Source organism: Trachurus trachurus, assembly GCF_905171665.1.
Source record: "Trachurus trachurus genome assembly, chromosome: 17".
NCBI lineage: Eukaryota > Metazoa > Chordata > Actinopteri > Carangiformes > Carangidae > Trachurus > Trachurus trachurus.
Genome location: NC_139900.1, coordinates 27,779,256 through 27,793,970, shown reverse-complemented (window position 1 = coordinate 27,793,970; position 14,715 = coordinate 27,779,256).

Sequence of the window (14,715 nt, the reverse complement as noted above, 5' to 3'; positions counted from 1 at the left end):
CCTGAGTATTAGTCGCATCTGCCTAAAAATATGTCATGAAGAGGAAAAAAACATATATAAGTCGCACCGGTTTATAAGTCGCATTTATTTTTCAAACATTTAATTAATAGCCGGGTGTCATATAATGACCAGGCTTTGTTTAAAGGCCGGCACCTATAGCGCGCGCTGCTGTTATGCATGCGCGTTTCTCTGTGGTGTGTAACCTATGTGTGTGTGAGGATGCGGAGATGAATGAAGGCGATCGTCCCAAGGGGGAGGGGGGGGGGGGGGGGGGGGGGGGGGGGGGGGAATATCGCTCCTTTTTTTTTTTTTTTTTTTTACACGTTAGTTTAGGCGGCAGCGCTGGAAACCCTGTGATCAGAAACTCTTTGTGGACTGTCTGTGAAGACGGACGGGAGTGAAGCCGACCTCTCCGGCTTGCACTGTCGGACCTGGCTCTCTGCTCCGTGTCCGGAGCCCAGTCGGGACCGGAGAAGAGACCGAAGACTGACCGCAGAATACGCTGTGAAAATACTCTGAATTGACGGAGTGAAGCGCTACGGCGCAACGGAGACAGGTCAGACAGCGCAGCGAGGAGAACAGCACATGAGGAAGATGAAGATGAGCCACTGAATGAGGAGGGATTTAGAAATAAAAGCCGTGGTTCCCTCTTGTGGTCATAGCGTAGGTTTTTTTTTAAAATATATAAGTCGCTTCTGAATATAGGTCGCATGGCCAGCCAAACTAGAAAAAAAACGCGACTTATAGTCCGGAAAATACGGTACTTTGTGCACCACTGCCATACAGTGCAACATGAACAGTCACTTTACTGTCTGCTCTGAATATCTTGAAAAACCTCATTAGAAGTCCTACATTCAACATCTTTTGTAGATATATAGATGTATCTATATCTATTTAAAGCTACAACATCAATGTTACTGTAAGCATCAATATATAACTTTGACATGTAAAAACCATTGAGGAAATAACTGATTATGTATAAATTATTTTAGTAGTTATATTCCACTACTGTCTGAAATGAAGAGGTCAGCCAGAGATTTAGTTTTACATTCAGAGACAGGATCTGGTCTGTGTCCCTCAGACAGTTGTGATCCTCTTCCTCCACATGGTGGCAGTGTTGTACAGACTGCTTCAACATCAAGCACCTGCTGCTTCAACACTGTGGTGGACACAATTTTTGCGGTTGTTGTAAAAATACAGAGTTTATTTAGTCCATGGGCCAGAGGCCAAAATTTGACTTTTTGGTACCACTCAGAGTGGCAAAGTCTAGTAACATTTTTTGAAAAGGTACATGTCCATAGATGATATTTTGGTATGATAACCCATCCTAAGTGGTAGCTTTTTGACAGTTATCAGCTCATAAAGTTATCAACCCCCTGCAAAAAATAGGCCTCTAAACGCAGGGGGCATATCTTGTTTTGTGCTCATTTTCAGACCTTTACTCATATGTTATGAGGGCATGTTTGGTAGCATTTTAAAGTGTACAATCCCAGCTTTCATTTAGACCTAGTTTTGGGCCTATCTACAAAATATAAAGGTCACATGGTCAAAGGTCAATCTGTCTCAACAACTATTTTTCCACTATTTTCGCCTAAACTGTAGTCTTTCTTTTAACACTGTGAAATGTAGGAACAGCACTGACACAAATAACAAAAACTGAAATACTCACAGGACTGTAACAATTCAGGAAATGCATAATCTTCCCATAATTTCCTACTATGAGAGATGATTATGGGTCTTAAAGTGGAACATGGGCCCAGGCGAGAATTGTCAATAACTGCTAATTCCTCTGTATTTCTCAAAGAGTTTTTATGTTTTCTATACATCTTTGTCCTAGTTATAATCATCATCATCATTATAGTCCAGAGTGAAGGCAACTTCTTCATCCTCCTCCACCCTCTGATTTGTGCATGTTTGCAGTTTGCACATTTTCGTGCACTTTTTACTCTCTACATCTTTACCCTAATCATCATCATCACCAGTCCAAAGTATGTAGCTTTGTAGGTTTGAGCGTCCTAGCTCTTTAAATAATAATTGATAGATTAGTTATAAATAGCCTTTTCTAGACATATCTGTTTTTAATACATATTGGGATTGCCACCATCAGATACAGTATGATGTAATTTATTTGCTTAGCTAACTTTGTTCATACTTTCTAGGTGGCTCAATTAACCTTATAGTGGGACGGCATAGTTAGACAATTGTTCATTTTGTGATAAAAGCATCACATTTGGTATATTTGCTGAATGAATCTGGATATTGGGCCACTGCAAATTTTAATTCTGATGACTGTGGTAGCCATTTAAAAAAATGGCCGCCAGTGTTTACTGGCATGGAATGCTCTGTGTCCACCCTACAGCTGCTGCTTCATCTTTTCAGCACCACAAAATAATTTAGAGACATTATAACTTGAGAAAAGCCTTATTACAATGTAACAGAATAGAACATAAACTCTCTATAACTCTTTCTTGGCTCTCACATTCCCCTTCATAGTCTTTTTATCAGGGTTTTCAATTAATAACATATAGCTACGCAGTACGCACAGTACAAAAACAAGACCAAAGTTTCTGACACAAGCATGTCTAAATATAAACAACTCCCAAGAAAATTTGAAAAAGTTATTTCAGTCAATCATTTCACATACAGTTAGTGTTGTATTTTATATTGGGATGACAGTGGCTAAGGAGGTGGAGTGGGTCGTCCAATAACCAGAGATTCGAATCCCGCCCCATCCCAGTCGCTGTCGTAACGTAGATATCTTATCCACCTTGCCTCGTGTGATGTGTATGCATGTTTGGTGGTGGTCAGGGGGGCTGTTTGGTGCACATTGGCAGTCAGTCTGCCCCAGGACAGCTGTGGCTACAATTGTAGCTTACCACCACCATTACTGTGTAAAAGTGCTTTGAGTGCCAAAAAGCGATATATAAATTCAAGCAATTATTGTTGGAAAGCCTGATTAGTCACCTTTATGACAAGGTTGGACTAGGATTGAGTATCACAGCTAAATAGCTAATATTAATAATACATTTTATTTTGAAGACTTTGATAAGGGTCTCAAAGGTGGACAGGTCGGTACAGTTGCAAATGGATTTGGGGAGAGAGTTCCAGAGGGAGGGGGCAGCAATGCTGAAGGCTCTGTCACCCCAGGTCCAATGCTTGGTCATGGGGGGTAGTACAGGAGGTTGGCATCGAAACTGTATACGGTAAGAAACAGGATGCCAGTGAAGGTTTTGGAGGATGGGGGTGATGTGGTCATGGGGACAAGTATAAGTGAGCAGGTACACAGCAAAAACTGGAGTGTTGAATCAACCCCCACAGAGTCAATTTTAACACTTTTTGCGGGTTTATATAGCTCCACACTCTACAGAGTTAAATTAACACTTTCAAAATAGTTAATTATTTAACACTGTACCTAGAGTTACTTTTTAACTCCCTAAACTGTGTTAAATTAACACTATATCGAGTTACATTAACACTATATCAGAGTTCCTTTTTAACTCCCTAAACTGTGTTAAATTAACACTATATCGAGTTACATTAACACTATATCAGAGTTACTTTTTAACTCCCTAAACTGTGTTAAATTAACACTATATCGAGTTACATTAACACTATATCAGAGTTACTTTTTAACTCCCTAAACTGGGTTAAATTAACACTATATCGAGTTACATTAACACTATATCAGAGTTCCTTTTTAACTCTCTAAACTGGGTTAAATTAACACTATATCGAGTTACATTAACACTATATCAGAGTTCCTTTTTAACTCTCTAAACTGGGTTAAATTAACACTTTATCGATTTACATTATATCAGAGCTCCTTTTTAACTTCCTAAATTGGGTTAAATTGACACTACATAGTTAAAAAAAAAAAAAACCCAGTACAATACAACCATTAAAATGACAATTCCAAGAAAAATGCATTTTCAAAAACACAATTTATTTTAACTTTTCCCCCAATGCAGTCAGTTAAAACATGAAGGTATAATGTACAAACTTCCATCTGCTTACCATTTATTTTAAGAACTTTCCCCCAATGCAGTCAGTTAAAACATAATAAACGAGGGTATAATGTACAAACTTTCATCTGCTTTACCATATGAGCTTTGAATATCAAATGGTGTGTGACATTTGAGTTCAGTCATTTTCATGACACACCTCTCTTCAGTTGGTAAAACTTTGAAGGCATGGTGGTGTTCAACAAACATCTCTGTAAATAGCTTTTTTGTCAAAAAATAAACGTCATCTTCAACCAGAAGTACATCATCTATTTGACAAAAGACTGGCATGTCTTCCTCCATGGAACTGCAAACAACAAGTCCACCTTTGTACTCAACACCATCGACTTTAACCCAACTTGTTGAGAAAACATCTTTGGACAACAGCATTTCACACATTTCACTGTTGACCACATTTTCATCTCTTAAAGAAAATGATTTCATTGGCCCATATTCCTTCTGTTTAAGGGTGAAGGTTTCCCAGTGATAAGCAATGGCCATTTGATGCCTTTTAGCTAGTGATTTGGTTATGTTTTTGAAATTTTTGAAGTAATCTTTAAACATCTTGTGTTTTGCTTCGTACCTCATACACCAAACGTACAACAAAGGGCCAATTTTCCTAATAGAAGAGGGGTAATGGATCATAAAGTGATGCTTGGGTATGAGGTTTCTGTGTGGATACAAGCACTTGAATAATTTGTGGTGGTCAAGGATCAAATTTTTTAAATATACAGTCATGCCCAGAGTGAGAGAAGGTGAAAAGACTATGTTCATAATTTGTAACAGTAACAGTAACAAACTCCAGTGTCTGTTCTCTGCAGGAACAATGTCACCAAACAGGAGTGGAATGTTTTTCACAAGACACAATGTCTGGATAGAGTTCAAGCCGATGCCATTGCCAGCACTGTCCAATACGATTTTCGTGGGGCGGTTCTTTCGTTCTAGAAATCCGTAATCAAAACCATAAATCCTTGAAAGCAAGTTCTGTTGTGATATGAAGTGGTGGGTGAGATACTCAAAAAGCAATTTGATCTCATACTGAGCTACACCCTCGAGCAGATCATGCATGATATCAAACGAGTAGTTATGGCAAACATGGAAATACTGCAATGAATTTAGTGCAGAATTTCTTTTCAAACCATACAATGATTTCAGCTGAAGATTTTCCTTTAGAGACTGGCAATGCATGTCAAACATATCTTTCCCACGAAGGATCACTTTAGGATCATCCTCACTGTACACTGTCTGACAATCATCTTTATCAAGCAAACATAGGCGACAGAAATGACGGCTACTGAATGACTCGTTAAAACCAAGAATAGAGTGCATTCCCAGATTATCTCCAGTGATCTGTGAGATTGTACCATGTACCTGCTCAACAGAAAATGGAAGACTTAGCCCTTGGCTTTCCAGTTGTTTCACATCATTTAGCAGTGGTTCCAGTATTGCATCAAAACCATACTTTTTCAGATCTGGCGTATGGAAAAGTGATACTAAATGAATGTTCATCAAAATCGAGTTCAATTTTGGAGGCAGGTTTCTTAAAACAAAATAAATGCAGCCAATCTTGTGGATTCCGCGTTTTGAGCCAAGCGGATTGGCCGTTTCGAAATCATCATAGTATACCTGAATTTGTAATGCAAGTCTTTTGGCTGAAAACAAGGGATGAGCTTTAAAGTAACTTCCGTCACAAAAGTCATGGTAAGTATCAGGCTCTGAGCTACACTCTGTCTTTAGAAAATCACAAATCTCTGGATTTCTACACATGAACTTCAATGATTCCAAAATAGGAACATATATGAAAGTATCCTTCACAGGTACTTGATCATATGTACCGGATTTCTGATTGTGCCTGGTGTCATATCTTACTCCAAGTGTCATTTCTCTAGGCTCTACAACTCCCCATTTTTGGTTGAAGTATTTATTTCGTTTCCATTCTGTATTCAGATCAGTGAAGGGGTTTTCAAATTTTTCAAAACATTCATTTATGACAGGTATGTTGGGGTCAGTTGTGGGTAAAGCAGAAATAACGGCCTGCTTCGCTTCTGAGCGAAGCTCACTTGTTAATTCCTCCAAATCTCCTACAAGCGAGGATACCAAACTGTTAGAAATGCCACTACCCTGCAGTTTGGCCACGATGGATGCACACATTTCTTTGGATAAGTCTCTGGTAAGTCCTGAATCACTGGTCTCTGGAACACTGGAAGAACTAGACACTGGAAGAACACTGGAAGAACTTTGAGGAAGATTTGAGTGAAATTGGTCCTCCAAAGCATCTGAAACTGGGTCACAAGAAGAGCAAGCAACATCTGAAGCAATTTGCTGAACATTGCTGTGAACACTATTGAGGTGCTTTCTGAAGCCAGCGTAAGTTTGGAACTGAAGTCTGCAGCTCGGCTGACAACAAAACAGTTTAAACTTAGGTCCAGGATAATAACCATGTTCACCTCTTAAATGTGAAATCAACTCTTGACTGCTGGGATAAACACTCTTGCACATAAAACATGTTAGCATTTAGCTCACAACTGCCCTGCCTTTTACTCAGATTGTGACAACTACTTCCTGGTTAAGGAGTTTGGCTCTCAAGTCGCGAACTCTTGGTGACTCCTTCATTTTTCCCATATCAATGTTATAGACAGTTGTCTGCAGAAAGGTGTAGAAATTCACAAGTGCACCATCATAGGAGACATTGAAGACAAAATGAGCTTTAAAAAGCTCATCAAATGCCCCAATGGAGCGGGTGGCCTGGCAGGGGATGAGATGCTTGTCGATGGAGACGTAGAAGTTGTCGATCTTCCTCTTCTGCCGCCCAACCGCCAGGAGATATGGCTGCTGGTTCTGCTGACTCTGGAGATGCTCCTCCAAGCTGCAGCAAGACTGGGGTTGACACAAGGACATTGGACAGAGTCAGGGCAAGTCAGAGAAAATAGAGTTACAGAAGTCATTATTCAAACATCCTACAAATCAGGGTGAGATGAGAAATCATCATGAAAACTATGAATTAGTCATAACTAGAAAAAGCATTTCCAGAAGGAAATGCATGTAAATTAGTTTAAGATGTTGTTGGGAAACAAAAAAAGAAAGGAAGAAAGAGACAGAGGGGGTAGATAAAGAAAAAGGACAGAGGGGTTAGATTGAGGAAAAAAAAGAAAGAAAAAGACAGGGGGTAGAAGACAGAATAAAAAGAGAGGGGATGATAGAGAGAGGTCAGAAGACAGAAAAAGACAGGGGGTAAAGAAAGAAAGAAAGAAAGAAAGAAAGGTGGTAGAAGACAAGAAAAGAGAGAGGGGGTGATAGAAAGAGGGGAAGGAAAAGGGAGAGAAAGAAGAAAGAAAAACAAAAGATGGACAGTGGGGACAGACAGACAGACTTGACATGTTAAAAGCTGTGTATATCAGTCTGATTTAGCTGTGTGTGGGGCTGTTTATACACAGCTTAACAAGCACCAGGCTGCACCTGTACCTAGATGTTGATAATGAGCTGGCCAAAGGCACAGAGCAGGAGCAGAGCATGAAGATTTGAGCTCAACCCAGCTCCCAAACAACAGCCGACAAAAAGAGGACCATACCTCTTATCAAACTGTGGTGAAGATTAATTGGGTCAGATGACCTTACTGAACATGGTGATATGTATTAAATGTTTGTAAGGCAAATACTTTGTTTGATATTGCGAGTTAGAAACAGAATCTATTTCTGCTTTTCTCAGATCAGTGCCTGCTTTTGAATGTCAATGAGAGGAAGGGAGGGAAGTGGCCACACTCAGCTGTCAGACTGTTAGTGGATGGAGTAATAATAAGTTTAAACAAAGAGAGGAACAATTACCTTATGAAAGACTACCAGTCTCTCGACTGCATCAGAGGCGCTGATTTTTGGAAACCTCGGTCCCCCTGGTGGTGGTGGAAGAAGGTACAACAACAGCAACAGGGCGGACATCTCTTGGTCATAGGCTATGGATGGAGAGTAACAAGAATGAATTAACTGCAAATATTTTACAAGTTATTGTTGACGTTTTAATGAGAACTAGAACCAGCATTTCCTGTGAGCTGAGAATGGAATGGCTTTTGTAAAGGGCTAAACGCAGTGGAAATGTTAAAAAGACTGAAAAAAACTTTAAATCCTGCTGTTTAAATGTAACAGTGAAAAACAGAGTTGAAATGTGCTTCAATAAACTGTAAACTGACAGCTAAAGAAATTGTTTGTTTTTTTTTAAAAGAAAAAGAAATACACAGAATGAACGAACAATTGAAGTCCAGTAACATAAAATCAATCGGTCTTTATTAATCACAAGACTATTGAACTGTAATTGCTTATAACTAATTCTATCGAACAAAACTCACTTGGTGCCTCGTCAAGTTCACTTCCTGGAGACTCTGCGGCCTGCAGCATTCGGCGCAGCTCAGGTGTTGGGGTGAGCCGCTTGGCCTCTTTGATGACGTTATCTCTGAAGAACGGATCCCATTTCTGGAGCAGCAGGTTGGAAACCTCCTCTTCAAACAGGAGTGTGAAGTCTTGATTCATCTATAAGAAAGCAAATGTACTACTACCACATTCAGCACATTTCAAGGCATTCTAAAAATCCCATTTCATACTTACCAATCCCTTTGTATCCAGGAATCTTGGGAAGATGGAGAAGATATCTTGAGTTTTGTCTGAGTCGTAGATGAGTTTTTTGCGATTCTGAAAGGTCTCTCTCATCTTCAGAAAAATTACGGAACTGTCTGTTGTATGGTTGAGCAAGGAGATGGCTTCCTGGTATGCATCCCCATCAAGCTGCTGGTCAACAACAATGGACCTGCGCACATTTGGGCCTCCTGAAAAAAAGCACACAATTCTTTCAAGAAAAAAAACAAGAAACACCCTAGATGAAGTTGTAAGAAAGAAAGAAAAATGAGGGGTACTTAGAGAAAGAAAGACAGTTGCGTAGAGATAGATAGTGCCATAGATAGATAGATAGATAGATAGATAGATAGATAGATAGATAGACTGACCTCCTCCTGGGGAAAAGCCAGTGGGGCTACTTGTAGATGCATGTCCTCTTCGAATCTTTCTCTGAATCGTTTTCAGACGCCAAGAAATGTATCCGGTGCTGCTTGCAGCATCATAGAAATGTTCCTAAAATGGAAATACATTCAAAATTAATGTGATGTCAACCTCATAAGCTACTGTGAAATTTCAGAATCTAAATGTTACTGTAATGTAGACAAAACATGAAAATTATGTAAACAGAGAGTACAATAATAATGACTATACATAGCCTTTCTTGGAGTATGGGTCTTTGAGGGACGGGAACACTGTCACTATCCCAAGAGCGTACTCTTCTCGAACAGCTTTGCTGGGGAGTTGCCTGAGAAAAGATCAAATTAGCATTAATACAAGGGCCAAGTAGTTAACTTGTTAATAAAAAAAGGATAGTACAGACAAATAGAACACACATACCCGTGTTTATCAATCATGTGTGCCACTATTATATTGACCAACTTTCTTCTGGTAGCATCTGTTAGAGTTTGTGTTGTGCGATACTCTTGGAGGACCTCTTCACCACCTGAGCTGGTACCAAGGACATCTTCAATCAACTTTGAAAAAGAAGCAAAAAAACAAATGTGATAAACTGCCTTTCTAGAGCTTAAGGATGACAAATGTTGATTTTAAGAAACCTGTGAGTACTTAGCACAACCTTTCTAGCAGATGCTGCAGTAAGTGGGCCCTCAAGTCTTGGTTTCTTCCTAGGAACATCATCTAGGAGTATAGTTGATGTACTTGCACATGAACTGAAGCTTGAATCAGAATAATCGGATGGAGAGGACAAGGAGCAATCGGAAAATTCTAAAAAAAAAAAAAAAAAAAAAAAAAAAAAAAAAAAAAGGGGGTGGGGTGTTTATTTGCAGTATACAAAAAGTCATAGAAGATTTTTGATCTAACCAAGCCAACGGCACACCATAGACTCAACTCATTTAATCAATTGATTCTCAGTCTTGATAGGCAATTCAGAAATATTGTCAGAAATTGTTTTAAAGGCATGAATTAGATTAATCAAAAATACATTTGGTAGGCTATTCATGTTGGATTTATGTCAGTTAAAATGACATTTAAACCATTTAATAAAAGTCAGGCTGAATGTCCCTGTTGTGTAACCACAAAGATTGATATTGAATATTTGATCCACCTTTAAGTGTATTAAATGACTTAATTCTGAAAACATTAAATTGAAATTGTTTACTGTATTTCTGTACTTATACATTTGCATTAGTGTTTTGCACATTGCATTATGTAATTTACCCCTTTACATTTCTCACCGTCATTTGAGAAAACTGATAGAGTCACATTGCCTTGGCTGACAAGGTCACTGAAAATGTCCTCATCAACTTCTGTCCCTGTTGCATCTTTGTACACTAATTTTGCGTCAGGTGGCAGGCAAAATCTCTCGATGACTGGAAAAGACAAGATACATCTGAGTGGACCTTTAAGCTAGCACTGATCTTGCCTCATTTCACATTCAATAATTTAATCCACCACTGTAAACAAATTCAGAGATAATCCCCTGCATAAAATACATTCCCTTTTCAGTCCAAATCTTAAAAGAAAGGGGCGTTGTTCTGCCCTTTATATCAAACCAAGCATAAGTAAAACAAAAACAAACCTTTGTCATGGAACTGCACAAAATCAAAACATCCGTCAACCTCATCCAACTTCACATACTTCTGCTGTTGGCAATACCGAACCTGGATCAGCATTTTTCTGAGACATGCAACAACAAACAAATGTCAGTAAACACTTAACATGCAAGAAATAATTATTTAACACTCACATAAATGTTGTGTATCATGCAAGAAATTGTTTCATTATTAATTTCACTGCATGTCTAAGATTAAACCACATTCAGCAGCTGCTGGGAGGCTGTTAAAACATGCCACAGCAGGCCCAGTGGAAACGCTCTCATTGATGAACGTGGCAGCGACTAGCTGTAGTGACTGCAGCACATGCTACCGTAATTAACATGTACATTTGAGGCAAAACTGATTTATTAAAACATTCCCCTCTGTTAAAAGCTGGTTTTCAGCGACCAAACAAACACAACACAGCACCAGTAAAGTTGACCCTTTTTAGTCTGACTGCCCACTACTACCCATTAATCAGAGTTATTAACCACACCTGTATGATCAGAGCCTCGGACACTCTGGTCTCGGTGCAGTGGCACAGGGAGTCTGCCACACAGGCACCCAACTGCAATTGTTTAGGCTAATTATTTCACTCTAGCCGTGGCTCCTACGCAAAGTGAGGGGTTTATTGCATGAATTAACTCCTCACTTCGCGTTGGAGGAATTAACAAGTGTATGGTCGGAGAAATGGGAAGAGGGAGTATTGGGCAGTCGGACTGATGCCACGCACCCGCCATGAACTTCAAGTTAGCTTGTTAACCTGTGCTAACGTTAGCCCCAAACTATATTCGACAGTTAACTTAAATATGAAGCCTTGTTTTTACAACCTCTCAAGCACGCGTGAGACTTGGTAAAATGCAACGGATAACATAGGAAACCGTTTTTTTTATTGTTAATGTTTATTTTTTAGCAAGTGGTAGTGGTGAAGTTAACATTGCATTAAAAAAAAATCCAAACGTTCGCTGTCCAGTGCCAACCACAAAAAATGCTTAGCAAAGTTATATAAATATTCTCAGCAGATGTTTAATTCAATGTTATTGTTCCTACAAGTTTGATTTTGTAGCTTACCTCTCGTGTAAAACTCCAACTCCGCATCCATTCCTGATTCCAGCAGCGAAATAAACGACGGTTGACCACGCCACGCACAGGAGACTATTGATTGATGCACGGGTTCACCCTGCTGAAAGCCCAGGGGCATAACACACGGGTTTACCTGGACTGAAGCCCAGGGGCCTATCAAGCAAGTTAACTCGGCCGAGATGCACTTTACATCTCTACAGAGTTGATTTGCTTAGGTTTGAATAACTCTGTTAAATAACTCCAACACTGAACACCATTTTAATCAGAATGTGTTAAAATGACACTTTGAGAGTTGAAATCAACTCTGACATGTTTAACCCTGAAATTTCAACACTCCAGTTTTTGCTGTGTAGGCAGCAGAATTCTGGATATACTGGAGTTTATTGAGGGTTCTGGATGAGAGACCATAAAAGATGCTGTTGCAGTAGTCAAGTCTGGTGGTGACGAAGGCGTATAAAGGTTTCAGCAGCAGAGAGGGTTAGGACGAAGGGAGGGACGAAATCAGGCAATAAGTGAAAGAAGGCAGTCCGGGCTATCTGAGCGATGTAACGATCATAGGAGAGGGTGCTGTCAAAGGAAATTCCAACGTTATGGATGTGGGAGGAAGGGAGTTAGGGAGATGTTGTCAATGGAAAGGGTGAAGTTGTCTGTAGATTTAGTGAGAGATTTGGGATCAATGAAGAATATCTGATTTGTCATAGTTAAGTTTCAGAAAGTTGTGTTGCATTCATGATTTAATATTATTGAGGCAGGAGATGAGAGTGGTGTGGCTGGTAGTAGTGATGGATTTTGTAGAAATGTAAAGCTGGATGTCATTGACGCAACAGTGAAACTGGAGACCTTGACGATGGATGATGTTAGTACAGGATGAAGAGGAGGGGACCAAGCCCCGAACTTTGGGCGACACCTTGGGACAGGGGGACAGTGGAGGAGCAGATATGACTGAATTCAAGAGAGTGCAGTTCCAGTGATGTTTAGGGTGGAGGAAAGACAGGAGAGGAGGATGGAGCGACTGTTGAAGGCTGCGGTGAGGTCGAGAAGGATGAGGATGGTGAGGTGGTCGGAGTCTGAGGCGAGGAGGATGTCATTGGTGCTTTTAAAGAGCTGTCTGTATTGTCTATGGAATCCAAATTGAAATGGTCCAAATAGGTTCTTAGCTGAGATGGGCTTTCAGTTGGGCATAAATGACACGTTCACGTATTTTAGAGAAAAATGGAAGGTTTGAAATTGACCAGAAATTGTTCATGATGTTGGGACTGAGACTAGGTTTCTTCAGGATGGGGGTGACAACAGCTTCATTAGGGACAAAACCCGAGGTGAGGGAGGTGTTGATAATTGAAGTGATGAGAGGAGTGATGATGGAGAGACAGTTATTGATGAAGCTAGATGGAATGGGATCAAGCACACAGGTTGAAGTTAATTCTTTAAGAAGAGCTGGGATGCCAGGATGAGTGGGTAGTGCCTCCCAAAAACGCCAAAATCCCCTGCAATATCCTCCCGTGGGTAGCCTATTCAGTCTTGTACTGAGCTCCAAGTGCTGCCATGTGTGTGTCAGTCACAGGTGTATGACTGGTACCTGATTGGCGTCCAGACCTCAACCCAATTGAACTCTTGTGGGATCAGCTTTGGAGTTGCTGTACATGCTACAGTGACCAACACAACCACACCCACAACAACTCCCGGTTGATAGATAGATAGTTAGATACTGTAGATATATACTTTATTACTGTCCCCTGGGGGTAAATTTGGCCTGGACTCAGCACCGTCAGACCCTTCAACCACATACAAAGACCTGTAGGCTTCCAGACTTCTCCTGCCTCACCCAGGGGCGGGTCTGCCATGGTGGCATGGAGTGGGGGTCAGGTGCCCATAAATGGTCAATGACTCGTGGTCAATCACTGTGAAACGCTCTTAACCACTCCTATGTTCAGTGTACAGACCCACTCATTTCTGACCATAGGGCCAGATCTACTAAAGGTTTGTGTGTATAAAACCACAAACTTGATTGCACACGCAAACACATGCTGGAGCTGATCTACTAAGCGGGCGCACCGAGGATTGCATCTCTCAAATGGTCAAAATTGCACGTGCAATCCATTTAGCGTGTTTGCCTCAATGAATATGCAAATATGGGCGTTTCTGCCAAAATGTGCAAAATATTGGGAGGAGTAGATGCAAATAGATTTATCTAGCACACGCATCCCTCTGGTCAGGGCGTTTAGACCCGAGTTGACACCTGCTGCCCAACACTGATCACAGCAGTTCTTCCTCGTTTGCAGAGGTTTTATGATGAACCACATTTTTCTTTTGTTCTTTGCCTTATAGGCCTTTCTCTTCATCTTCTCTGTACTTCATCTGTTCTCTTCTTGTTTTACCAATCACATATAATCTCCCTTGTTTCTTCTGCTGCAGCTCGACAATATGTTTATTTGTCCCTCTATTAATCCAACAGATCAAATTTTCATTCTGCGTTTGTGGCCATCCAGATCTCTGTCCACACTCTCCATGGAAACCCCCATTTAAATACTGCGGTTTGTGCGTGTCGTCATTTAGCGGGTTACTCTTAGTAGATCGCCTATTTTGCTTGCGCTAACCAAACACGCAAAATTGTACTACGAGCATGCAATTTAGCGCCCCTTATCTGGGATCTTAGTAGATTCGGCCCTAAGGCCGCTAATACATGTTGTAGGCTATACAGCAAACTTCCCAGTGTTCTGTCTACTAAATAAAGAAAATGGTGTAAGATTGTTATTGTTGTCAATTTCAATATTTGAGAAATACTTGTTCTGGTTATTCTGTATGTTGACTGTTACACAAAACACTGAGATGTTTATTCTCCAGAGCTGAGCTCTAACTACTGGGTAAGAGTATAAGATATTGTTCACTGAGAATTTATGTTGCTTATTCAGCTTTTTGTTAAAGGTGTACAGAAAAGAAAATTGAATTTGAGCCCACTCTGGGTCATAAAATTAGTGTAAG